Here is a 26,261-nt window from a genome sequence, read left to right as displayed (position 1 = left end):
TGAAGATAATGATGTGGACCATGGCTACCTGATAGAATTTTCTGAGGTTCAGTTGAAATAATGTATGTGGCCCAGTGTGGTGGCTCACACCTGTTGTCCCAGCAATTTGGGAGGCTGAGGGAGGAGGATCGCTTAAGGAGTTGCAGACCAGCCTGAGCAACATAGTGAGGCCTGTCTCTACTTAAAAAATAAATAAATAAAAATAAAAATAAACTAAGCAAGCATGGTGCTATGCCTGTAGTTCCAGCTACTTGGTAGACTGAGATGGGAAGATCACTTGAGCCCATGAGTTCAGGGTTACAGTGAGATATCATCATGTCACTGCACTCCATCCTGGGCAACAGAACAAGATGCTGTTTCTAAAAAAGAAAAAGAAAACAATAAATGTAAAAGTATGTTGTATACTCTAAGGCAGCAAGTGGGAACTGCTATTCTCAGACCCCTTTGTATGGGGGGCTGGAGTTTAATTACCTTTATAAGGTGAGCTATGTGAAAGACCAGGCCAAAGTCAGTTATTTCTATATCATTGTTATGATAAACGGGTTGAAATAAAATGGCAAGAAAGCGTAAGCATCAAAAATAAATTGTACAAGGTGTTTTGTCCCATGTACCTGATGCTTGCTGGTTTCTGACTGTGTCCTAATTGTGATCAGTGTCATTCCTCATAATGCAAATTGTATTCCCTTCAGTATTCAATTCCGTTATACACAAATTGTATTGTAAAAACTGGGCTATAAAAGAAATACCTGGACTTCATAGAAATCTGCTCTGCCTCTGGAACTGCTGCTGGAAGTATGCAGCGTCAGATGTACAATCCATTGTTTCGGGAGGACATTGCTAATAATCCATTTTACCTTTCTTTCTAGCCCTATTTTTACTTTTGGTGGAGAGTTGTAATAAACAGATTAATTGAAATATCAATCTAGGCAATATTTACTGGCAAATATTGAAAGCATATTTGTCAAATGATGAATAGGGTAGATGTTGAAATAAAGGTCGCTCTAGAAGGTAAGCTATGATAGCATTAAAAAGTTGCCTCAAAGAATTGCAGGAGAAATCCTCTTATTTTAGTGATACTGATCTAGTAGTTTATTGGTAAATCAAAAGTCTTGCTGAAGGGATTATTAAAATTACATGTATTTTTTTTTCTGGCCAGGCACAGTGGCTCATGCCTGTAATCCTAGCACTTTGGGAGGCCAAGGTGGGCAGATTGAGCTCAGTAGTTCAAGACCAGCCTGGGCAATGTGACAAAACCCTGTCTCCACTAAAAATACAAAAATTAGCTGGGCGTGGTGGCTCGCATCTGTAGTCCCAGCTACTTGGGAGGCTGAGGCAGGAGGATTGCTTGAACCCAGGAGGTTGAGGCTGTAGTGAGCTGAGATGGTGTCACTGCACTCCAGCCTGGGCAACACAGCAAGACCCTGTCTCAAAAAAAATTACATGTATTTTTTTTTTAATTAAAAAAAATGTTTTTTAGAAATGGAGGTCTTGCTGTGTTGCCCAGGCTGGAGTGCAGCGGATGTTAATAGGTGTGATCATAGCATATTATAGACTCAAACCCCTGGACTCAAGCAATCCTCCTGTCTCACAGCCTTCTGAGTAGCTGAGAGTTCAGGCGTATATCACTGTGCCTGCCTTACACTTACTTATAGTAAATTTTATCTTACAAAAGTAAATACACTGATTCATTAATTATTTGATGTGTATCTAAAGCTTTTTCAGTGTGATCAGTGAAGAAAGTTTTACCTTACCTTTCTTGTATGACCTACATCTACAATATAGACTTCATAATTCCTAGTTTCAGTTCTTTGAAATAAATGGAGGCGGGTGTGGTGGCTTATGCCAGTAATCCCAGCACTTTCAGAGACTGAGGCAGGTGGATCACTTGAGGTCAGGAGTTCAAGACCAGCCTGGGTAACACGGTGAAAGCCCATTTCTACTAAAAATATGAAAATTATCCAGGCGTGTTGCAGTGAGTGCTTGTAGTTCCAGCTACTTGGGAGACTGAGGCAGGAGGATCACTTTGACCCTGGAGGCGGAGGTTGCAGTGACCTGAGATTGCACCACCTCACTCCAGCCTTGGCAAAACAGTGAGAGTTTTTCAAAGAGAGAAAGAAGAGAGAGGAGAGAGAAAGAAGAGAGAGAAAAGACAGAAGAGCGAGAGAGAAAAGACAGAAGACAGCAGAGAGAGAAGAAAGAAGAAAGAGAAAAGAAAGAGGAAAGAAAGAAAGAAATGGAGACCATAGATACCTGTGAGCCAGTCTGAGGACAGAATCCATTTAGATTTTATCAGACCCCCATCCCCCTAAATGTAAGATATCTTGACAACATTTAAGCCAATAGCAGTTTATTCTAGTAATTTATCTTTATGGAGCTTTTCCAAATAATTCCAGTTAATTTCTATTGAAAAACTTCATTTTTATATTCATGTTTTCTCAATTTATATAATAATTAAATCACAAAATGTTGTCAAGAACAACTGGTGTAAACAGGTTTGGGAGGAAACAGAACTGACTCTTGGTATATATTAAACTCAGCTAGTAGAAGTGGGTGTGTTTGGGTATCAGAAAGTAGTCTGTGAGTCTTGGGCATCCAGTGTCCTTCAGCCAGAATGTTTCACAGAAGGAATAGAGAGCATTGTGGAAAGAGAATCAGCGAGGTTTTATTGCAGCATTTGTTTTGGCAATTGGCTGTAAAGATATCTGGCACGAAGGGAGGTACTGTGGTTTTTAGTTTGTGGAGCTTTCTTGCTTAACATCTTGTGAAGAGTAACTTAAGGTCATTTGGCAAACGTGTTATTTCACAACATAAAAGCTTCTATTCTCATGGGGCAAGAAGCAAGAACACATTTTTCTTTGCCACTGAATGTCTCTCACTCTGTTTTAGAATTGTGTTTAATACATAAAATCTGCACTGATTCTGGACTTCAGTGAAAGAGATTCTGTAAGGTTGATTGGGGATAGAAATGAGGCAGTCGTCTAGTAATTTTCAAAGTGCTACTGAATTATGTAACAGTCTTTGTAAAACCAAAGGAACCAAATTTTAGAGCAAATAAAACTTTAAGTTTAATTTTGTTCATGTTTTTAAATGAATGTCTTTTTGCTTTTTTGTTCAAAGAGCATTTCGACAGAGAACATAATTGAAGTGTATGGAAGTGTGTACAGAATATATTGACTTCTTAAAAACAGAGGTTGTGGCTGGGCATGGTGGCTCACACCTGTAATCCCAGCACTTTGGGAGACCAAGGTGGACGGATCACCTGAAGTCGGGAGTTGGAGACCAGCCTGACCAACATGGAGAAACCCCGTCTCTACTAAAAATACAAAATTAGCCTGGGATGGTGGCACATGCCAGTAACCACAGCTACTTGGGAGGCTGAGGCAAGAGAATTGCTTGAATCTGGGAACCAAAGGTTGTGATGAGCTGAAATCGCGCCACGTACTCCAGCCTGGGCAACAAGAGTGAAACTCCATCTAAAAAAGTAATAACAGAGGTTGTTTTCCCCCTCTCCTAGTTTCCAGCATTTAATGGGAAGTTTAAATATGTATGAAATTTAAAAAAAATTTTTTTTAAAGAAAGAAAACAATTTATATACTTCAAGTCATGCATATTCTTGCCATTTCAGAAAGGTCAAGATAAAGTATTGTATACTACTGTCACTCTGTTAATGAAGAGAATATATGCTGTACTTTGACAGAGGATTGGAATTAGAGGCAGAAGCCAAAACGTCAGACCCTGGCCTGATTGATGTCTGGTGCAGCATTTAATTATTCTGAACCTCAGTTTTTCCTGTGAAATGTTGGCAATAGGTCTCTTCCGGTCACAAAATGGAAACAGTAATACCTACCTCGTAGGGCTATTGTCAGGATTCAGTGAGATATAACACATTAAAAGCAATTAAGAAAAGAGATAATCATTTTATACTAAAAAAAATTTTTTATAAAATAAGAAAAAAATAAAAATAAAACCTGTTAAGAACCACTTAGCACTCTGTCACAGAGTATTTGATAAATTATTTTTAAAATGCAGAGGTGAATGAATGCTCCAGGCCATTACCCTTGAGCCTGACACTTCTGTTTATGTTGGGCTTAATGTCCTCTTGCAGAATAATAGCACTTTCAGACATGTTGTTCAAACCTGTTTCCTTCCATGTCCTACCTGATGCCTCAAAATAGAGTGAAATTATAGCTAAGGGAATAATAGCCAGTTACTTGCACCTTGCCTTTTGTTGCCTGGTGAGCTGCTGGCAGTTAATGTGCTGTGAGTGTCCTGTGGAGCCCTATGTGGGAACTTTCTCCAGCTGAAATACAGGAGAGCGGCACTGAAAAGGCTGGCCAGGCTCCTTTCTTCCCTCCCTTCCATTCTCAGCAGTGTGATTGTGGCTACACAGTGCTCCCAGTTCCAGTAGCTGGCACCTGCTCTTAAAGGGAAGGCTTCTCTGGGTTGGCAGTGCCCCTGCACCTACTGCCCTGCTTGTCACCAGCTGTCCCACCATATCTCGGGCATCAGACCTCCTGGGTGATTTTTATTTTGGTATTGTTCTGTTTTTAGTGTGGCTAACTATATCATGAAGAAATGCTCCCAATGGAGTTGTTTGCTAGTCCTTTCATGTGTCTCCCACAACACATCCCAGCTACATAGAAGGGAGGGAAAATATTATTTACAACATTTATGCAACTTTTATTTCTGGTAAGGGTAACCAACCAGCATAAAGAATTTGCAGTGAATGATGGGTCTGGGGAAGCATCCTGGTCAGCTTCTCTGAGCCCATGGAATACTGGACTCTTCACATCATACATTGGCACAGCCAATTAGAACCTCTGCATGCCCCAGAAAAGACTAGAGTGAACCCACTTCTTGCCTAAGGCTGGACTCTCCCACACCCCTGGCATTTCTGTGGAGAGAAGGACTATTGAATTAATTCCTTTGGAAGTCTAGGAAAGTAGCATTTTTAATGCTTTATTTTATTCCACAAGAAGCTTGAAATGGAAAATGTGTCTCTAGATATGGTATCAAAAGCTCCAGTGAAGTTTTACTAGTAATTATTGATTAGAATTTTATGTGATTCTGGGCAGGGTGCAGTGGCTCACACCTGTAATCCCAGCACTTTGGGAGGCCAAGGCAGGTGGATCACCAGAGGTCAGGAGTTTGAGACCAGCCTGGCCAACATGTTGAAACCTTCCATCTCTACTAAAAAATACAAAGATTAGCCAGGTGTGGTGGCTCATACCTGTAATCATAGCTTCTCAGAAGGCTAAGGTAGGAGAATTGCTTGAACCTGGGAGGCGGAGGGTGCAGTGAGCCAGGATTGCACCATTTCACTCCAGTCTGGGGGACAGAGAGGCTCCATCTAAAAAAAAAAAAAAAAAAAAAAAAAAAAAAATTATATGGCTCTGGTTAAAATGCAAAGACCATGAAATGAGGTGCTATGCACAATATTAAGATTGTTATTGTAATACAGCTTATTCAGCTTACATTTTGCATTAGTTTGTACCATATATGAAGTCACATATGTTCACCAAAGTGTAGAAAGCATCAAAAATAATATACGTTGATTTTATAAGAGCAGGAGGAAAAACGGGACAATGAGTGCAGCATCTACAAGATGTGGACCCTGTGAACCTTCAGGATATTAGCCTTCAGTAAGTAACAAAGCCCAGTGAGAAAAACACACATTTGAAAGCACTTGTGACATACAATGATTTTTTATTTTTACTTATTTATATATATATTTTAAATAGTCTTACTGTCACCCAGGTGGGAGTGCGGTGACACGATGTTGGTTTACTGCAACCTCCGCCTCCCGGGTTCATGCGATTCTCCTGCCTTAGCCTCCCGAGTAGCTGGAATTACAGACACCCACCACCATGCCCAGCTAATGTTTTTATCTTTAGTAGAGATGGAGTTTCACCATGTTGGCCAGGCTGGTCTTGAACTCCAAACCTCAGGTGATCTGCCCGCCTTAGCCTCCCCAAAGTGCTGGGATGACAGGTGTGAGCCACCGTGCCCGGCCTGATTTTTTAATTCTGTATGCACTATAGAGAAGTGAAAGCTCAATAACTGGTTCAAAACAATAAATTGCTCATATACTGCCCTGAGAGAAACTGAATGCTGACTTAGATTTTATTTTTTGGAGTGACTTTAGTTGATGGTTAAGATACAACCAAAAATACACATTATTGTTCAAAGAATTTTTAAAAAATCCTACCTCTTTTATTTACAAAGAAAAAATAGTCCTTATTATGCTGGTGCTTGAATATACAAAATGGTGCTTTAAGTGAAATAGGCTTAAGGAACAAATTCAAGGCCAGTATCATCCATTTGTGAGTATGAATAATGAGCTTGGCAAATGCTTTAAGATGTTAAACAAAATACTGTGAGAACAAAGGAATGACTCACTCTGACTGTGAGAGGATCTTCTCTCTTCTCCAGAGTTGGAACATTTAAAGCAAGGCTTTAACAAGTGAGCAGGACTTCAATTGTTGAAGGAGTAAATGAGAATTTTATTGCTCTAAGCAAACGTATTGAGCTGCGTGAAAGTCCATGGAGTACTTGGCCACTATTGAAGGATGCGCCATTGCAGAACCCATTATTGCTATGCATACTCTTTTGCCTTTGAGTATGGAGGTGGGGAAGGAATTGGTGACAGAATGAATCTTGTATGGGAGGCCAGAACCAGAGGGCGAGGGACCTTCTGTGTGGTACTGAAGACAGTGAGAAGCCTTGGGAGTGCTTGATATGACCTGATATCCCTGTCACAGGGCCTGCCAGCCTTGACACCTATTTGCGCACCATCCCCTATTTGACAAACTTTTTTTTTGGAGGTCAGGGACAGTCTCACTCTGTCACCTAGGCTGGAGTGCGGTGGTACAATCACAACTCAATACAACCTCAACCTCCTGGGCTCCAGCAATCTACCCACCTCAGCTTCCCGAGTAGCTGGGACTACATGCATGTGCCACCACATCCAGCTAATTTTTAAATAATTTTTTAGTAGAGATGGGGTTTTGCCATGTTGCCTAGGGTTTTGCCAGGTTGCCCAGGCTGATCTTGAACTCTTGGGCTCAAGTGATCCTCCTTGCCTCAGCCTCCCAAAGTACAGGATTACAGGTGTGAACCACTACACCCAACCACAAACTCTTATATGTATATTAAGTCTGTATTAGGACACTTTCCATCAGAAAAACAGGCACAAACTGGTTTGAGGAGAAAATAGAGGTGCTTATTGGCTGATGCTAGATCTAGCTGTGCTAGAGAACCAGGGGGCCCAAGTGCTTCGTCATCAGGACTCAGTGTGTTTCCTGTGGCTGTCTGTTTCCTTACGACCCTAGCAGCTTTAGGCCAGTTCTGACATAGCTCCAGGTTCCATTCCATCCCTTCCAGCAAGCATGTCTGAATGAGCTTTCACAACAGGGCATAATTTCAGAATCAAACTGTGTAATTGGAAACTTGGTGCTCTACTGGCACTGATCAAAGGCTGTCCTGGATTGAGTGGAGAGGAGTGGTTCCCCAATGAAAAAGTGTGTTCTGTTATCAGAAAAGTGGGGACCTAGATGCTGAGTGACAAAAACCAACTTGCAACATAGGCCTGGTTCATAAGGGCTCCTCATCCTTAGTCTTTCCGGTAATATATTTGTCACTATTTCTCTTCACTTGCTGAAGAATATTGACCAGAGTGTCCTTTAGTTACTGTTTCCTGCTCCACTAGACTGTGAGCCCCTTGAAATCCAGGATTGAATCCTTCACGTCAACACATTAACATAGATTTTGTATCAAGAACCTTGCTATGTACTAGGTATGAAAAGATAAACCAGATCAGAACCTGATCTCTTAAGGTACTTACCTTGATGAGGGACTTGGGTCATAAGTGTGATTTAAGTACTCTAGTGTACTTGTGAGACTTCATATCTGGACACTTCATTTTACAAAGATTTAAATTTTTAGATCCAGTATCAATTTCTGTGGGAGATATTGCTGTGTATTTTATTTTCTTGCTTTGATTTTTTTAGAAGCAAGCTTTTAATATTATTACCATGTGCCTTTAACCACCTAAAGGAAGCTAATGAACTATTTGTTGAAGCCTCCACTAGACAAGTATATAGAAATGGAAGTGGGGTTATGGGTTTTTGTTTTATTTTTGCCTTTCTTGTGGTAGGAAGCTTATTTTTAAAAATTTTACCCTTTATGAGCTTTATTGGAGTATAATTTTACATGCAATAGAATGTACCAATCTTCACTACATAATTAAACATAGTGTGTATAGTGATGTGACCATCCCTAAAATTCATGATTTAGAACATTAGAAAGCTTATTTTTATAAGAAATACACAATGTGAATGTACTTTCTCATCTGAGTAACAGTATCTGCTTGGGTGTGGTGGCTAATGCCGGTAAACCCAGAACTTTGGGAGCCCCAGGTGGATGGATCACTTGAGCCTAGGAGTTCAGGACTAGCCCAGGCAACATGTGGAAAAAAAATACAAAAATTAGCCCGGTGTGATGGCACACACCTGTGGTCCCAGCTACTCAGGAAGCTGAGGTAGGAGGATAGCTTGAGCCCAGAGGCAGAGGTTGCTGTGAGCCATGATTGTGCCACTGCGCTCCAGCCTGGGCAACAGAACAAGACCCTGGCTCCCAAAAATAAAAAGGAATAACAGTAGGTCATGAAAATGACTCAGAATGAATTCAGAAGGTTCAACTCACCGGCATTAACAACATACAGATAAGAATATGTTCCATAATTTTCTTCTGGATCAAACATGTATTTTGCTTCTGTATACAAGCTGAAGTAGATAATTAGTTCATATGAACTGTAGAGTTGGAATATGTGTTTCAAGAGATTTGGTTTTTGTATGCAGCAAAGCATTACTTTATGAAAGAAAGAGAGCGATCATATTGATATTTTATAAGTGAATAAATTACTTGTATCCTGTCTGAACATATGTCTGACAGTGACCGTGGAAATGTGGTTTTTGGGAGGCCTCTTTGGAGGGTCAGGAATAGCAAGAGGGTGATGGGCTGTCTGGTGACTGCCAGCAGGTGTTGAGAAAGGCTTGTAGTCATCATGAGTAAAACTCCTGAGACATCATGGGGGTAGCTTATGGTGGGCATTGTACATCAGGAAGATTGGGATTTCTGAGTTTTTACCCTAGTAGCAATAGGAAGAGGGCAGAGGCAATACTGCAGATGGGTGGATAGAGGTCCATTGAGGAAAACAGACAGCCCTACAGCAAGGTTGGAAACATGGGAATTGATATCGTGAATTAAATAATCTGTACAAAAGTAAGGCAGGAAGGAAGAAGGGGACTAAGACTGAGCCTTGAAGAATTCCATCAGTAATGGCCAGAGGGAGGAGGCTAGGAGGGAGAGGAGTGGCCTGGGTAGTCAGGGAAAGACAGATGAATGCGAAGTAAAAGTCAAGGAAAAAGAGTCTTTTAGGAGGTAAATGGACATATTCTGCCAAGCAGACATTGTAAGGTGAGAACTGAGACACACCCATTGGACTTGACTCAAGTGGAGATTGCTGTGATCAGGACCGTTTGCAAAGGATGATGGTGCAGAAGCCACGTTAGATGTTTGTTGAGGTGGGACAAATTCGAGAAATACGGTTATTGCAGATGATTCCATCAAGAAGTAAAAACAGACAAGATCCCGAGAAGGCAGGAGAAGGTGGATTTCACACCACACCTCAGGGAGGGCACACGGACCCTGTGTAACAAGAAGGAAAGTGTAAAGACCAGGGATGTAGGTGGTGGGCGTCATGGCTCATGCCCATAATCTTGGCACTTTGTGAGGCTGAGGTGGGTGGCTTGCTTGATTCCAGGAGTTTGAAACCAGCTAGGGCAACATGGTGAGGACCGTCTCTACCAAAAAATAAGTAAATAAATAGCTGGGCCTGGGGGCGTATGCCTGTAGTTCCAGCTACTCCAAAGGCTGAGGTGGGAGGATTAGTTAATCCCCAAGGTTGAGGCTGCAGTGAGCTATGATCATGCCACGGCACCTGCAGCCTGGAAAATAGACTGAGACTCTGACACACATGCACACACACACACACATGTACACACAAAAAAAGAATATGTATGTATATAGGTTTTAGGGAGTTACTTTTTTTTTTCTTTTCTTTTCTGTTTTTTTTTTAGACAGAGTCTTTCTCTGCTGCCCTGGCTGGAGTGCAGTGGTGTGATCACTGCAGCCTTGACCTCCTGTGGTCAAGCAGTCCTCCCACCAGTCTTCCCAGTAGCTGAGACCACAGGTGTGCGCCACCGCACTTGGCTTATTTACTTATTGTAGAGACAAGGTCTTGCTCTGTTACCCAGGCTGGTCTTCAACTCCTGAACTCAAACAATCTGCCTTCCTTGGCCCTTCAAAGTGTTGAGTATACAGGCTTGAACCACTGCACACAGCTAGGAGTTACTGTTTTCTCGTGTGTATGTATAAATCCAAACTCAAACATTGTGATGGAAAATACATTTCTGCATTAGCTGTTTTAGTATTTCTCACCTTTTTTTTTGTTATTGCCCTTCAAGGAGAAAAGATAAATTTAAATGGGTTATATATTTATTAACTAAAAATCTTTAATTTTTTTTTTAATTTTACATTTTTGAGATTATGATTTTTTTTTTTTTTGAAACAAGGTCTCTGTCACCCAGGCCAGAGTGCAGTGATGTGATCACAGCTCATGGCAGCTTTAACCTCCCAGGCTCAAGCAATCCTCCCACCTCAGCTCCCACCCAGCATCCCCTTCTCCGAGTAGCTGGGACTACAAGCGTGTACGACTGTGCCCAGCTAAGTTTGTATTTTTTGTAGAGATGGTTTTTGTTTGTTTGTTTGTTTGTTTTGAGACGGTGTCTCACTCTGTTGCCCAGACAGGAGTGCAGTGGCTTGATTTTGGCTCACTGCAACCTCCGCCTCCTGGGTTCAACTGATTCTCATGCCACACCTCCCCAGTAGCTAGGATTACAGGCATGCGCCACCAAGCTTGGCAAATGTTTATATTTTTAGTAGAGACAGGGTTTCACTATGTTGGCTGGGCTGGTCTCAAACTTCTGACCTCAAGTGATCTGCCCTCTTCAGCCTCCTAGAGTGCTGAGATGACAGCACTGCCACAAGCCACTGCTCCCAGCAGAGATGGAGGTTCACCATGCTGCCTGAGCTGGTCTTGAACTGTGAACGCTCTGAGCTCAAGTGGTCTACCTGCCTTTGCCTCCCAAAGTGCTGGGATTACATGCATGAGCCACTGTGCCTGGCCTAGAATCTTTTAATTTTATTCTAATGAGGTAAATAGTAAGGAATATAATTTTGTCAGGGTTGAACTTTGGAGGACCACAAATCATTGTAATATCTATGATGTTGTGCCCCATTTATTATTAATTTGCTAAGGCTACCATAATACAATACTATGTATTGGGTAGCTTAAGCAACAGAAATCTATTTTCTCACAGTTTTGGAGATGAGAAATTCAAGATAAAGATGTCAGCAGGTTTGATTTCTCTGGAGGCACTTCTCCTTTCTGGCTGTGTGTTCACATGACTTTTCCTCTAGGGATGCACACTCTGGTATCTGTCCACTTTTTCTTCTCTTGTGAGGACACTGGTTACATTGGATTATGGCCTCATTTAACCTTAATCACCCTTTTGAAGACCGTATCTCTAAATACAGTCACATTCTGCTGTCCTAGATGGTAGGGCTTCAACATATTTATTTTAGGGGTCTGTAATTTAGTCTATAACACCTCCCAATAAGTTATTTTGGCCCCCTTCTGCCGCAGAGGCACACTGCCCCTTTCAGAATGCATCAGCTAATTGATAATGGTTACTCTCTATTTTGCTGACTGGATAGAGTATTGGGGATATAAAATTGCATTTCTTAATATATGTTGGGTACCATACCAGTCTCCAGGAATATAAACGTTTCGAAGGAATTCTTCAACATATAACCAAAATGCTATAATATAATGATAAATATACTCCTAACAGACTGAGATATTCATTAACCGTTTCTGGAATGAATAACTGAAGTGGTAGTGACTAATTCTGCTAAAAGAAAGTAAAAACTGCACAGGAAAGGTGGCATTTGTCAGGGTGGGTGAATTTGGTTTTTGAATATAGAACTGTGATCCGGCCACTGCACTCCAGATGGGGTGACAGCGAGACACCATCTCAAAAAAAAAAAAAAAGGAAAAAAAAAATCCTAGCAAGCAAAAAAAAAAAAAAAAAAAACTGAAGGTGCCTCAGGTACGGAGGAGTGAAAATGCCAGGCTTGTTGGAAGAATCATGAATAACATAGTGTTTAGAAACTTTAGGGAGTATGTTGAGAAGAAGAAATAGATGTGGAGCGATATTCTGAAGGATGTTGAATACAAGTTCGCTGAGGGATCTAATTTTTTTTTCTGTGAGCAATGAGGAGTTAACAAAGTGAGTAAGAAGAGTGTGACACTCCAGGAGACCATGTCAAATGCTTATATTGTACCCTCCAGAAGAACAGACACCGCATCAAAGGGAGTGCCATTCCCATCCTAGACACAGGCTAACACGAAAGTGGCTGGAGTAGAGATTTCAGGCTTCTCCGTTGAATCCTGGAGCTGCAGAGGAGAGGTCTTCCTTCATCAATTCCACCAGCCCAACCCTCTATGCACATACACCACCTTATGGCACACATACATGTGTCTGCTGCACCATTGCATCTACCTTCTGGATGTCCCCAAAGGTGGCTTCTCTTGTCACTTCTCTGACACTCTTAGATTCCTAATCACTGTCTCTCACTTACTTTGAAACCTGACACAGTCACCTCGTTTAGAAGGCATGAGCCAGTGAAATGTGCACACTTACAACACATGTGCCCTGGCATGTGGTGGGGGTATTGTGAAAAGCTGAGAGTGTGGGCTTCTCTTTATGAAGGTAAAGCTATAATATTTGACCGCTTCTTTGAGCAGGGCTTTCATGGTGTGCAATAATACAATAAATAATTAAAATCTTCATTGATGAAGAGAGGCCTTTTTCCAGTTTGCATGAAGGTACATTGAATTGGTCATGACAGTGAAACTGATGTGATCAGGAAAGTGTTTTTATAAAAATAATGCTAGTGGCAAAAATGGAATTTGGATTAGATAGGAGCTGGGACAGTGAGAGGGGAGGTGGTCAAGAGAACATGTTTTCATATGTTCCGCTTTGCTTGAATGAGAATCCCTGGGCACGTGACTTAGGAATGAGAGATTCATAAAACACACAGTGATCCATCATATAAAAGGTAATAAACAAGTGTGACTTCTTTTTCCCTTTTCTTTTTCTTTACTCTTTTGTTTGCAAACCCTCTTTGATGACTTTTTTTTTCTTTGGTGAGACGGGGTCTTAGTCAGTGGTCCAGGCTGGAGTGCAGTGGTGTCATCAGTGCTCACTGCAGCCTTGTCCTCCCAGGCTTAAGCGATTTTCCTACCTTACCCTCTTGAGTAGCTGGGACTACAGAAGTGTGCTATCACAGGCCGGCTAATTTATGTACTTTTTATAGAAACAGGGTTTCATCATGTTGTCCAGGCTGGTCTCAAACTCCTGGGCTGAAGCAATCTGCTTGCCTTAGCCTCCCTAAGTGCTGAGACTACAGATGTGAGCCACCGTGCAGGGTTTTGATGACTCATTGTGGAGAGTGCTTTAAGAGCAGCATTTTTCTCCCCCAATAGTTACATGTTTGTTCTTTTGCAGCTTTTAGGATTTTATTTATGTTTAGTATTCTAGCACCATGTTGATCAGGAGGTTCCAGGGATGTCAGTGGAGTTCATCTGTATATTTTGACATTGTTGATGTCCCTGGGCAGTTAAAAACCCAAAACTCAAGGAGGTTAAGTAACTTGTTCAAGCTTCTACAAGGATATTGTATGGCTGAGGAAATGGCAGTATTACATAGCTAAATGACTTGTCTTGTTTCACAGTAAATTGGGATAGAGCCAAGATTTGTAATCATCACCATGTTCCGCTAAGACTGCATAGCTGAGCAAGGCACTAGGCAGACTATCCCATCCAGCCATCAGATTCATTCCCATTGGACTCTGTTCTGAGGAAAGAAAAAGAAAGGGCCTCTTTGCTCCGGGTATTTGGAAACATTTGTGTTATTGGGTCATAGATAGGAAAGAGCCTCAGAAATCCCCTACCGCAGTGCCTCCGTGTTATTGGTGAGGTAATTAAAGCTCCAGAGAGACTGTGACTTAACTGAAATGACACACATGTTTGGTGACAGGAAGCAGAACTCCTGATTCCAAATTTAATGTTTTTTCGATTAATATATAATCTATCCATATAATTTAAAAAAAAAACACTGTATACAAAAACTCAAAAAGGTAGTTAAATTCATTTGTGTCAAAAAATGACATAAAGGAATAAAACAATTTAGGTAAAACATCTAACTACTTTGTATGAATTTTAAAGTATATGGATTGTGAGCAGGTACTGAAAGTCAGTCAATGAAGATACAGAAAACTTACTTTCAGGGTAAGTGAGGAAGCATCCCTCTTGTGATGTAAATCAGAATAGAATTGCCCAGATACAGGCTACCTTTTAACTCATAAGGGTCTTGTAAACCAGTAATAAATGTGCTTTCTATTTGCAGTTTCAGCTCACCTCTATAAATTAGAAAAATAAATGGATACTGGTGAATCAGACACCTGCACAGGTACTTGATAGGCCTTCTCTCAAGAGTTAGATATAAGTCTGTGTTTGTGTGTTCAGAGGGTAATATATCTAGGATGTGCATTACAAAGAGACAAAATACAAATTTTTTGGTTCCCAGAGGTCTGAGATGGTTCCCACTTCCTTAGATTATATCAGATAATTTATAAGACATGAGTGATAAAAGGCAGTGTGACACCCCATAATTCAGTACAGTAATTCACAGAAGATCTCTGGAATCGGTTTGGTTTTCTAATATATTAACAGTTTGTGAGGAAAGGAAAGAAGCCAGGTTATGTACATTGAAAAGTATGCACAGATGCACTCAGAATCCACAGATATGTTTCCATTTGTAATTACAAAGGGCTGGGAAAGTGGGAGATGAGAAATTGCAATTTGTGAAACTATTATTTTAGAGCTGAATTGTCCATGGAACTTCAGTGTGAAAGAAAATAATAAGATATTTTGTGAGATGTTGACTTCTTACCTTTATAAAGGGGTGTTGCTTCAAGGTTGTTTCTTGGAACCTTTTGCTAGGGGCTTATGGCTTTGTGATTCTTCCCAGGATTGTCAGACCTCAGCAGTCATGAACATTTTTGTCTTTATTGTGACTTTCTTTATGTCACCACCTTCTGTTTATTGGTTTTGATTTATTTACTTATTTTGGGACAGTGTCTTGCTGTGTTGCCCAGGATGGAGTGCAGTGGTATAAACACGGCTCACTGCAGCCTCGACCTCCTGGGCTCAGGTGATCCTCCCACCTCAGCCTCCCAAGTAATGCCTCACAGGCATACATCGCCATGCCTGGCTAATTTTTTTATATTTTTGTAGAGGTGGGATCTTACTATATTGCCCAGGCTAATCTTGAACTCCTGGCCTCAAGCCTCCCAAATTGCTGTGATTACAGGTAAGAGCCATTGCATCCAGCCTGATTTATTTTTAATACATTAAAGTTGAATTATTAAGGACAGAGGAGCAACTTCAGACTCTCTGCACTTCAAGTATTGGGATTTAGGGCCAACTTCACTCTATTAAATAGTATTATCTTCCATATATATATTTGTATACCTTCCTTCACAAAATATCTGACCCATATTATGAAAGAGCAGAATGTTAATTTTAGTTAACCTAACAAATATCTAGATATTTTCAGTTAATTTATTGGTTCTAATTTCAAATCAAATGTATGTCTTAATTATGTTTCTGAGCATTTTCTAAGTATTCTATTTTTTTGAATTCTTTAATTTTTTTATTTTATAGAGATGCAGTGTCACTATGTGGCCCAGGCTGGTCTCAAATTCCTAGACTCAAGCGGTCCTTCTGCCGCCTCAGCCTCACAAAGTGCTGGGATTATAGGCGTGAGCATTGTGCCCAACCTAAGTCTTCTGTTTTAAAGGCCTTCTTTGCTGTACATACTCTTTGATTCCTGGGACATTGATAAGTTTAACCTAGAAGTAGCTGCAACATAGAGGACAATAACTCAGACCCACATTTGGACAGATCTTTTTTCACTCCCTTATTCTGCCTCCAGGACTTATCATTTAGCTTAATATTTAGTATGACATTAGAATTGTCTAATGAGTGTTGATACTGAGAATTGACTACGACTGCACATCTTTCTTTCTTCCAAAATTGGCAAAATGACAATTGGTTATTCATTCTGCAGGGTGGTACCTAATCAAGTGGAGTCCTATCTTTTGAAACCGATCATTTAAGGCTGGGTGGGGTGGCTCACACCCGTAATTCCAGCACTTTGGGAGGCTGAGGCAGGCAGATCACCTGAGGTCAGGAGTTTGAGACCAGCCTGGCCAACATAGAAACTCTGTCTCTACCAAAAAAACAAAAACTCAAAAATTTGCTGGGCATTGATGGCAGGCACCTGTAGTCCCAGCTACTTGGAAGGCTTGGAGGATTGCTTGAACCTCAGAGGCAGAGGTTGTAGTGAGCTGAGATTGTGCCACTGCACTCCAGTCTGGGTGACAGAGCAAGACTCCATCTCTAAATAAATAAATAAACCCAGCCATTTCACCATTCATTTCCTTTTTTGTTCAGTAACTACTACATTATAGAGGCGTTCAGAGCCCAGGATCCTAGCCCACCCCCCACCCCCATGCTGTGTGACTTGATTATGTAACTTAATCTCTTTGAGCATATTTCCTTCTCTATACTATGAAAGCAATTATAGGGCTCAGTTGTGTGAATTAAGTAAGATACTACCTAGAAAATATTCTCTCTGGTTTTAGTACTCAATAAGAACTCAGTAAACATTAGTTATTAAGCAATTACTATGTGAAAAAACATTGTGCAGCCATGCTCAAGATTATATGTTTTAAAGAGGCACATAACTTACTTAATTTTTGTCACATTTTTCAGTTTCTAAAAGCTGCTGTCTTGTATTCTCATTTGAATCTCATAAGAAAATGAATGATTGTGTTTGAGATGAAGAGTCACCATAGTTCTTATCAATCTTAGGAAGTTAGTTATTTGATTTTTTTTTTTTTTTTTTTTTTTGAGACAGATTCTCATTCTGTCACCCAGGCTGGAGTGCAGTGGCATGATCTCGGCTCCCTGCAACCTCTACCTCCGGGGTTCAAGTGATTCTCCTACCTCAGCCTCCCAAGTAGCTGGGGTTGCAGGCACACACCACCATGCCCAGCTAATTTTTGTGTTTTTAGTGGAGAAGGGGTTTCACCATGCTGGCCAGGCTGATCTTGAACTCCTGACCTCGTCATCTGCCCGCCTCGGCCTCCCAAAGTGCTGGGATTACAGACGTGAGCCACCACGCCCAGCCTTAGTTATTTGATTTTTGACCATTTTCTACTTTCCATGGTTAAGGATGGTACCAACTCTTTGCAACATCTGTTTTGTAGACCCGTGATCTCACTATGTTGACCAGTCTGGTCTCAAACTCCTGGCCCATCGTCCCGCCTTGGCCTCCCAAAGTGTCAGAATTAAAGGCATAAGCTACTGCAGCAGCCTACCACAACCTATTTTATTTCTGACATTTCTTTGTGGTTTTTAGGCCAGCAATATAAAGGTGACCTTCAGTTTTGTGTTGGAAGTTAGCATATAATGTCTACCTCTCTAAGACACTTGATTTTAACCCCAGCTGCAAATTAGGATGACTTGGGAGATATTTTCGCTGTCACTGATGAAATACAGATGCCTGGCCCCATGCCCCAGAGTCTGATTAAGTGGTCTGGGTTGGGCCTGTGGCATCAGTATTTTTGAACTGTGCAACCTACTACACTAAGAAATACTTTTTGGTGCACTTAATTACGCCTCTACCCCCATACCCTGCTCCCAAATCAAAAGCCTACTCATCAGTAAATTACAACAACTCCAGATACTCTATAGATTTACAGCTGTTAATTTGTAGATAAATGAATAGCTAAGTACATATATTGTTTAAGAATATTTTGAGGGCCCGGTGTGGTGGCTCACACCTGTAATCCCAACACTTTGGGAGGCTGAGGTGGGCAGATCACCTGAGGTCTGGAGCTCAAGACCACCCTGGCCAACATGGTGAAACCCCATCTCTACTAAAAATACAAAAATTAGCTGAGTGCGATGGTACACACCTGTAGTGCCAGCTACTTGGAGGTTGAAGCACAAGAATTGCTTGAATGCCGGAGGTAGAGGTTGCAGTGAACTGAGATTGCACCACTGCACTCCAACCTGGGCAATAAAGTGAGACTCTGTCTCAAAAAAAAATTAAGTCTGGTTATATTTTATCAGTACAGATTAACCATAACATGTCTCCTGGAGTACTAAAAATTTATTTTGAGTTGCAATAACATTATCTAGGTGAAACAGAAATTCTCTTGATTCTTGTCACACTATAAGACCCTTACTGTTCTCCTTATAAAGCCTTTATCACGCCGATTTATTAAAATACTTGTTTTGGTTTACATGAGTAATCTCTGATTTTGTAGTGAATAAATGGGTTTAGCCATCCTGAGACAAATTCATTCAAAATCTTTAGAGAAGATTCCCTGAGGGCATGAACATTCCATATGCCTGTAATGATGGAATATACCGTCAGGAGAGGAACTTCCTTGTTTAAAAACACTTTTAACAACTATGGGTTTTGTGATTAAATAAAAGTGGTCATTGAGCTGTGGAGTATTTAATTCTGTGGTTTCTTCTGATCTTTGTCCGCCGTGAGTACACCAGCACTGTTTCTGTTCCATAGATCTGGCAGCTGTTAGAAATGCTATGCATGTTTGCTGAGAATTGGGTGGTAATTTTATATACAATAACTGCTGATTGGGTTGCCCAGAGTTGAGTTCTTTTTTAATTTGTCTTCCCACATGAAGTTGGTTAGATTGGAGAATTTGCTCCAGTTGCTAAAGATTGCTTTTAAATGTGGAACATATTAGCCACAGTTGTTGCCATAAGCAGCTGCATGCTGCATATTAGCTTGAATACACAATAAACATCTATGGTTGGAATAGTGAATATCGCTGGAGGAGAGAACCTATTTCAAAGAGAAAATAAATTGGCCTTGAAAGAAAATAAGCACAAACCTTAAACCTTAGGTGGTTAGATTTGTGAGTCCGCTGCTTAGAACTGATGGAAGGGATACCTTATTGCATTTATAGTGTTGCCTAGGTTCATTTTAATTGTTTCACCTGATACTGTGGTTTGAATGTGTCCCCTAAAAGTTCATGTGCTGGAAACTTAATCCTCAGTGCAACAGTGTTGAAGAGTAGAGCCTAATAAGATCTGATTGGATAACGAGGGCAGAGTCCTCAAGAATGGACTAATGTCATTGTAATGGGAGTAGGTTAGTTATGAGAGTGGCTTGTTATAAAGTGAGTCTGGCTCCTGGTGCCTCTGTCTTGTGTGTTCACGTCCACCTTTCCCCTTTCAAGTGGGATGACCATCTGCAGATGCCAGTGCCAAGCTCTTGGACTTCCCAGCTTCCAGAACCATGAGAAATAAATTTCTTTATAAATTACCCATTCTGTGGTATTCTGTTGTAGCAACACAAAACTAAGACACCAGGTGTCCAAGTTTGGATTCTAATCATTTAATGGAGATAATGTTGATGTTAATACCAACACAGAAGTTATTTAAAAATCTAACATGGCCAGGAATGGTAGCTCACACCTGTAATCACAGAGCTTTGGCAGGCTGAGGTGGGAGAATCACTTGAGCCCAGAAGTTCAAGACAAGCCTGGGCAACATAGTGGGACCCTATCTCTACGTTAAAAAAAAAAAAAAAAAAAAAGCCAGGTATGGTGGCATGCACCTGTGGTCCTAGCTACTTGGGAGTCTGAAGTAGGAGGATCACTTGAGCCTGGGAGATGAAGGCTGTAGTGAGCTATGATTGTGCCACTGCACTCCAGCCTGAATGACAGAGTGAGACCCTGTCTCAAAAAAAAACAAAACCCAGAATTTTACTTGTCCCTAGAATTCATTGTTACTTGTGAAATTGAGAATATATCCTTGTTGTTTTATCTCTGAAGGGGTGAAGTTCTGGGAGCTGCCTTGTGTGTTGAGTACACATTTCCCTGTTTTCTTTGTGTGACAAATGACTACCGAAGATGCAAATGTTAATGCATAATTTATCTGAGTGTGTAGTTAGAGCAAGGCACTCCAGGCAGTGATTAAGTCCTTTTTGTTCATGCAATCTTTCTGTACTGTCATGAAGTGGTGGGTGCTCACTAGGCTGATTGCTGGTCCTTTTCTGATTAGGAGACAACCCTCAAAAAGCAGCACTTCTGACTTTTTTCAGATCCTTTTGAATGGCAGGGAGCCTTGCCTCCTTTTTAGAAGTCTTCCTTGTCTTAAGGATAAATGGTGGGCGGGACACTGCCTAATGATAACTACGATTATGTAAAATAGCTACTGATTAAAGAGTAGCTCAGGGGGCCTGCCTGGGTGCATTATTCTCATTGGGAGACACATTACTGGGGTGGGGTCGAGGGAATTCTCTTTGATACTCAGGAGATAAATTGTACTCATCAGGACCCCATCAGTTAGTTAAAGGCTATTTAGAATGTGCTTTCCTGATTTTAAGAGGGAAAAATGCCAGAAAAAATTATCTATTTCAACTGGAAGGAGAGAGAAAAGCCATCTTGGAAGCCTGGCAGCAGGCCTACAGACAAGCAGCTCTTTGGGCTGTTGCCCTAGTTATGTCCTTGTTTATGAAGGGCAGACTGTGACTACACAAGTGACTGCTAAAGAGACTTTTCATACTCATGGAAGGTTTCCTATGAAGTTGCAGAAGGAAATAGTTTGTATCTGCCCTTTGACTTTGTACCAGTGTCAGCCAGATCATACTATAGACTTCAATTTAGGCCTTAATAGAAGTTTAACTTTTGAGACTAAATCTAGTACTTGAGTGGGAAAGCTAGGTCTTATGGTTCTTTGCACCTACCTGGCAATAAAGGGAGAGTGGCTCATTCGATGCAGTGCTACCATTAGGTTATTAGCTGACCAGGACAGGAGCTGTTACAGTACGTAGCTGATCAGGCATGAGCAGGGCAAGAGACGGCTCTCCCCAATCCCACCAGGAGTATCAGGCCACCATCACGTGACGGTCAGGTGGTTGTTAGCTGTTTCTGTAAAATAATGATTGGCCACAGCCAGCACCAGAGAAAGACAGTCCCCAACAGACAGAAAAAACCTGAAACTGGTGATCAGCGGCTTCCCAATAAGATCTCAGAAGTTGGGCAAGTAGGCTTAAGCATGTGCAGTAAGAGGCAAAATGGCAGAGTTTAACTGCTCTATGACCTTCCTTTAGGAACGCTAGATTGGCAAGGGAAGAATGCCTCAGGTAAGCATGTGTACAACTCCAGTAAACACACCTTGCATGCAGCCCCCCCACCCCTGCAAGTGCTGAAAGGCCACTGCGCATGTGGGCAGCTGACCCCAAGGAAAGAATTTGGGGAGAAGGAGGGCACGAGACTCTGGAAGCATGCCAGTGTATAAAACCCCAAGTCAGATGTCAAACTGTGCACTTGCTCTCTCAAGTCATCTGCTTAGCCCTCTTCCAATTGTAAAGACTTCCTTTCATTCCTGCTCTAAAGCTTTTTAATAAACGTTCACTCCTGCTCTAAAAATTGCTTCAGTCTCTTCTTCTGCCTTATGCCCCTCAGTTGAATTCTTTCTTCTGAGGAGACAAGAATTGAGGTTGTTGCAGACCCATGTAGATTCACCACCAGGAACATACTTTGGTGCCCTGTGATTTAGATACGATCTGCTTCTAACAGAACCAAGGTCTATACTTCTGAATGTGTGACCACTGTTGCAATCCCAAAGTAGTGGTGGGTTTTAATACTCTGGGTAATAACTCTGCAACACTCTGGCAGTGACACATAGCATTGCATTTATATTCCTTCATATAGTGAGTGCTCCAGAAACGGCTGGAGCACTCATCAGTTCTGCATTTCAGTTCATTCTGACTATTGAGCTGATTACCAAGCCAGTTAGCTCAGTTTCCCCTAGGTGATCTTGCTTTTCAATATCAAGTATATGATTTGGCTTGATCTGGAGATGCAGTGTTTAATAGATGTTATGAGCAGCCCATCCTAGGGCTCAGTAAGAGTATGTTCCTTATCAGTTAAGTTAGGTTATAATTTCTGAAGTAGGGACTCAAAATACAGAGCAGCCACAGGCCAAATTTAGTTTAACAGGATATACGTATACTAAAAAATGATTTGTTGCTTAGCTGAAATTCAGATTTAACTAGGTGTCCAGTATTTAACCAAACCTAGATGGAAGTAGTTTTGTAATTTTAATTTTTAATTTTTTTTTTCTTGAGATGGAGTCTCACTCTGTCACCGAGGCTGGAGTGCAGTGTCATGATCCTGGCTCACTGTAACCTCTACTTCTGGGTTCAAGCGATTCTCCTGCCTCAGCCTCCCAAGTAGCTGGGATTACAGGTACCATGCTTGGCTAATGTTTGTATTTTTAGTATACACATGGTTTCACCATGTTGGCCAGGCTGGTTTGGAACTCTTGACCTCAGATGATACACACACCTCTGCCTCCCAAAATGCTGGGATTAACAGACATGAACCACCACGACCAGCCAGTGTTTTTAAAAGAGAAAAAAGGTAAAGGAAGTAGCTCTGCTGATACTTAATTGGGGCGAGGATAAGGTGGGAGGGGCAACGCAGTAGAAGTGTTTCCTGTGTACTTCAGCTACGAGGAAAATTGACCTCAGTCCAGTTCCCAACAGGCTAAAAATTTTCAAAATTAGGCTGGAAACAGTAGGGGAAACTGGGAGGATACACATTTGCAGTGTAAGTAGCGAGGTTCATAGAAGATTAATGTGTTCCCTCTGATACTGGGAAATGAAAACTAGTACATTACAGCTGGGAAAGTTCTTTATATTACTTGGTCTAATATCCTTTCCCCTAGGGGGAAATTGGAACTGAAATATTAAGAGGCTGAGTTAACCTGACCACATTTTTATCATCCTTTAGAGGCTGAACAAAGACCAGAATCTTGATATTTATTTGATCCTTCATTCCTGAAAAAAAAACCTGTACAGCAGGACTTTGACATATCATAAGTTTAGAGTCAATCCATGTGAAATCAAGTGCTTTTGATAATGGAGATGTCTAAATTGAGCTTTCTTGTATAAAAGTGACTACTGCAGAAATTAAAGTAACAGTTACTTAAAAAAACAACAACAACAAAAAAAAAACCTGCTCAATTTTAGAAATTGCACTTTCCCTCCTGCAGTGGCCAGATCCAGATTCACAATGCCCCAGCATACATTCTTAATTTATTTGGTCTTCTATAGATGGCATCCCTATAAACTAAGTGAATTTGAATTAAATGATTTTGATGGTAACTTCTAAGTCTGTGACTTAGAAATCTGTATTGTCTGTATCTCTCTTAAGGAATTTCCGGTCTTATTGATACCAGACATACCCACACAAAATAGAGATGATTTAAAAATTGTCCAGGCCAGGTGTGGTGGCTCACGCCTGTAATCCTAGGACTTTGGGAGGCTGAGGCAGGTAGATTGCCTGAGCTCAGGGGTTCAAGACCAGCCTGGGCAACAAGGGAATCCCTGCCTCTACTAAAATACAAAAAATTAGCCAGATGTGGCAGTGGGCGCCTGTAATCCCAGCTACTTGGGAGGCTGAGAAAGGAGAATCACTTGAACCTGGGAGGCGGAGGTTGCAGTGAGCCAAGATCGTGCCACTGCACTCCAACCTGGGTGACACAGTGAGACTACATCTCAAAAAAAAATTTTTTTTTCAAAAATTAATTTTAGTTAAGTTCAATTAAAAGTTGCGCTTTGCTGCAGCTGTTCATTTAGAAAGAGGTTAAAATTAACTAAAATTAAATATATTTAATGCAGAAAATAAATGTCGGGGTTAAGGGGTTGTAGTGTTAACTGGAGTGGGTGTTCTTGGAGAATGTGAGTTGAACTCAACCTTGAGGGGCTGAAGAACTTGAGGACTTAGGTTGAGGGTAGGAGGAAAGGAGAGTTTAAGAAAACCAAACATTGGCTACCGTGTAAAATTTGTGCTTGGAAATAGTGTCACATAGCGTTACCACAACTTCCATTATCCATGCCCCTAGTTCTTCCATGATTATACTTGGATCCTGCACACTGGTGGGTCTACTCATTCCACTTCTTTTCTAAGGAAGCTTCTTCAGGGTCCTCCTGGCCACTCCCTCATCTGAGTGGGTAAAAGATAAATTGACAAATGCATGCATCTTGTGACATGTCCAGAATATGACTCAATTATCTTGTTAAATTATTGCCTTCTCATATGCTTGTCTCTTAGATTCTGCTTAAAGAGATTGTCAGTTTGGGGCCAGGCGTGGTGGCTCATGCCTGTAATCCTAGCACTTTAGGAGGCTGAGACAGGCAGATCACAAGGTCAGGGGTCCGAGACCAGCCTGGCCAATATGGTGAAACCCCATCTCTACTAAAAATACAAAAATTAGCTGGATATGGTGGTGCTTACCTGTAGTCCAAGCTACTCGGGATGCTAAGGCAGAAGAATCGCTTGAACCCAGGAGGCGGAGGTTGCAGTGAGCTGAGATTACACCACTGCACTCCAGCCTGGGCGACAGAGCAAGAATCCATGTCAAGAAAAAAAAAAAAAAAAAAAAAAGAGAGAGAGAGAGATTGTCAGATTTTTCAAGCTCCTTTTAGTTGTTGTTCCTCCAGTGCCTAGCTTTGAGACTTGTACATGTAAGCTGTTGAGTTGAGTAACATAGTTTGTTCTGAGTCGTTTGCTTGAAAACTTGGCTTGACCTAGTAGATCATAGGAAAGAAATGGAAATGCTCTTTGATGAAAGAGGCCCTCTCTTATTCATTCTTTTATTTTATTTATTTATTTTTTTGAGACAAAGTCTCACTCTGTCACCCAGGCTGGAGTGCAGTGGCTCAGTCTCGGCTCACTGCAACCTCTGCATCCCTGGTTCAAACGATTCTCCTTCCTCAGCCTCTTGAGTAGCTGGGACTACAGGTGCGTGCCACCACACCTGGCTAATTATTTTATATATATATATATATATTTTTTTTTTAGTAGAGATGGCATTTCACCATCTTGGCCAAATGGTCTTGATCTCCTGACCTTGTGATCTGCCCTCCTCAGCCTCCCAAAGTGCTGGGATTACAGGCATGAACCACTGCGCAGGGTCTGTTCATCCTTTTTTAATCCACTTTGTGCCCATATGCAGCAGCTCTCAGCAAACGTATTTGGCAGTGTGCCCTGTACGACTAAAGAAATTCATAGATCATGGACCCTTCAAGCCCCTAGTTTTGTGAGTAAAGTGAGACCTGGAATAGCTCATAACTTTCTCAAGGTTACTAAACGTGCAGGTCTCCTCACTCTAGAGAGAACTTTTTTTTTTTTTAAAGATACCTTGCTCTTTCTCATCTTTGCCTGGATGCACAAAAAATTTTGCTAGATCCAAGGGTGTTCAATTATGCATCTCTCCAAGGCATGCCTATACCCTTTCCTTGTCATAGGAATGGAGTAGAGGAACAGGTGGAAGTCTGGAGACTTGGCTGCTGCTTAACCCTGTACTACATTTGTATCTTAGAGAATTCACTTAGTTTGTCCAAGCTCTGTTTCGACATGTGTAAAAATGAGGTAGGCATCATGTAATGCCAGGTCCCTTCTAGTTAGATTTAGTAATTTCACAGTAGTTCTGAATTATATTGACTTTTTGGGGATCCAAGAATCTTCTATTCTCTTCCTTCCCTCTTACAAAACATTTCCACAGCTTTTGCTAAAAGTAGAGGAGTGTAAGCATGTGTAGGAGTGAGGGGAGGGCAGAGATGGTGTCAGGGAGATGGGTCTGGCCTGTGGTGTGTAACAGACCTGATGCCCTTCACTCCCCTGCCCTTCACTCTGCAGTGGTAGCATGGGGTGCAAAAAACCAACTGATTTGATGGGATAGTCTCTGACATTTTGGACATTGAGTATCTTTCTGGTGTTGGATGCCCCTGTCTTCAGTTCCCGTCTTGTGGTCTGGGTTGTTTGGTGTCTTGATGTCTGTGAAGCATAATAAGACAAAGAGCAGACAGACCTGCTCTTTCAGAGCGTCACCAGCGACGGAATAAAGGCTCCTAAGGAATTCTGAGGCGTTGTGTGATGAAGCCATGGCAGCTCCC

The 26,261-nt window shown here is 41.3% G+C and overlaps 1 protein-coding gene and 1 long non-coding RNA gene across 8 annotated transcripts in view; both read left to right on the top strand.

The window, feature by feature from the left end:
* LOC116528967 overlaps window positions 1-8,411 on the top strand; it is a 10,908-nt gene extending 2,497 nt beyond the window's left edge. The window contains exons 2-3 of the long non-coding RNA XR_004259311.1: window positions 5,005-5,009; window positions 8,401-8,411. This is a non-coding gene — a long non-coding RNA (uncharacterized LOC116528967). The remainder of the gene's footprint in view (window positions 1-5,004; window positions 5,010-8,400) is intronic.
* The window catches only part of DCLK2 (doublecortin like kinase 2), a 185,921-nt gene that overhangs the window by 75,364 nt on the left and 84,296 nt on the right, over window positions 1-26,261 (top strand). The window lies entirely within an intron of this gene.

Source organism: Sapajus apella, unplaced genomic scaffold (genome assembly GCF_009761245.1).
Source record: "Sapajus apella isolate SASKATOON/1434 unplaced genomic scaffold, GSC_monkey_1.0 scaffold61, whole genome shotgun sequence".
Taxonomy (NCBI): Eukaryota; Metazoa; Chordata; class Mammalia; order Primates; family Cebidae; genus Sapajus; species Sapajus apella.
This window is presented reverse-complemented; position numbering and strand designations above follow the sequence as displayed.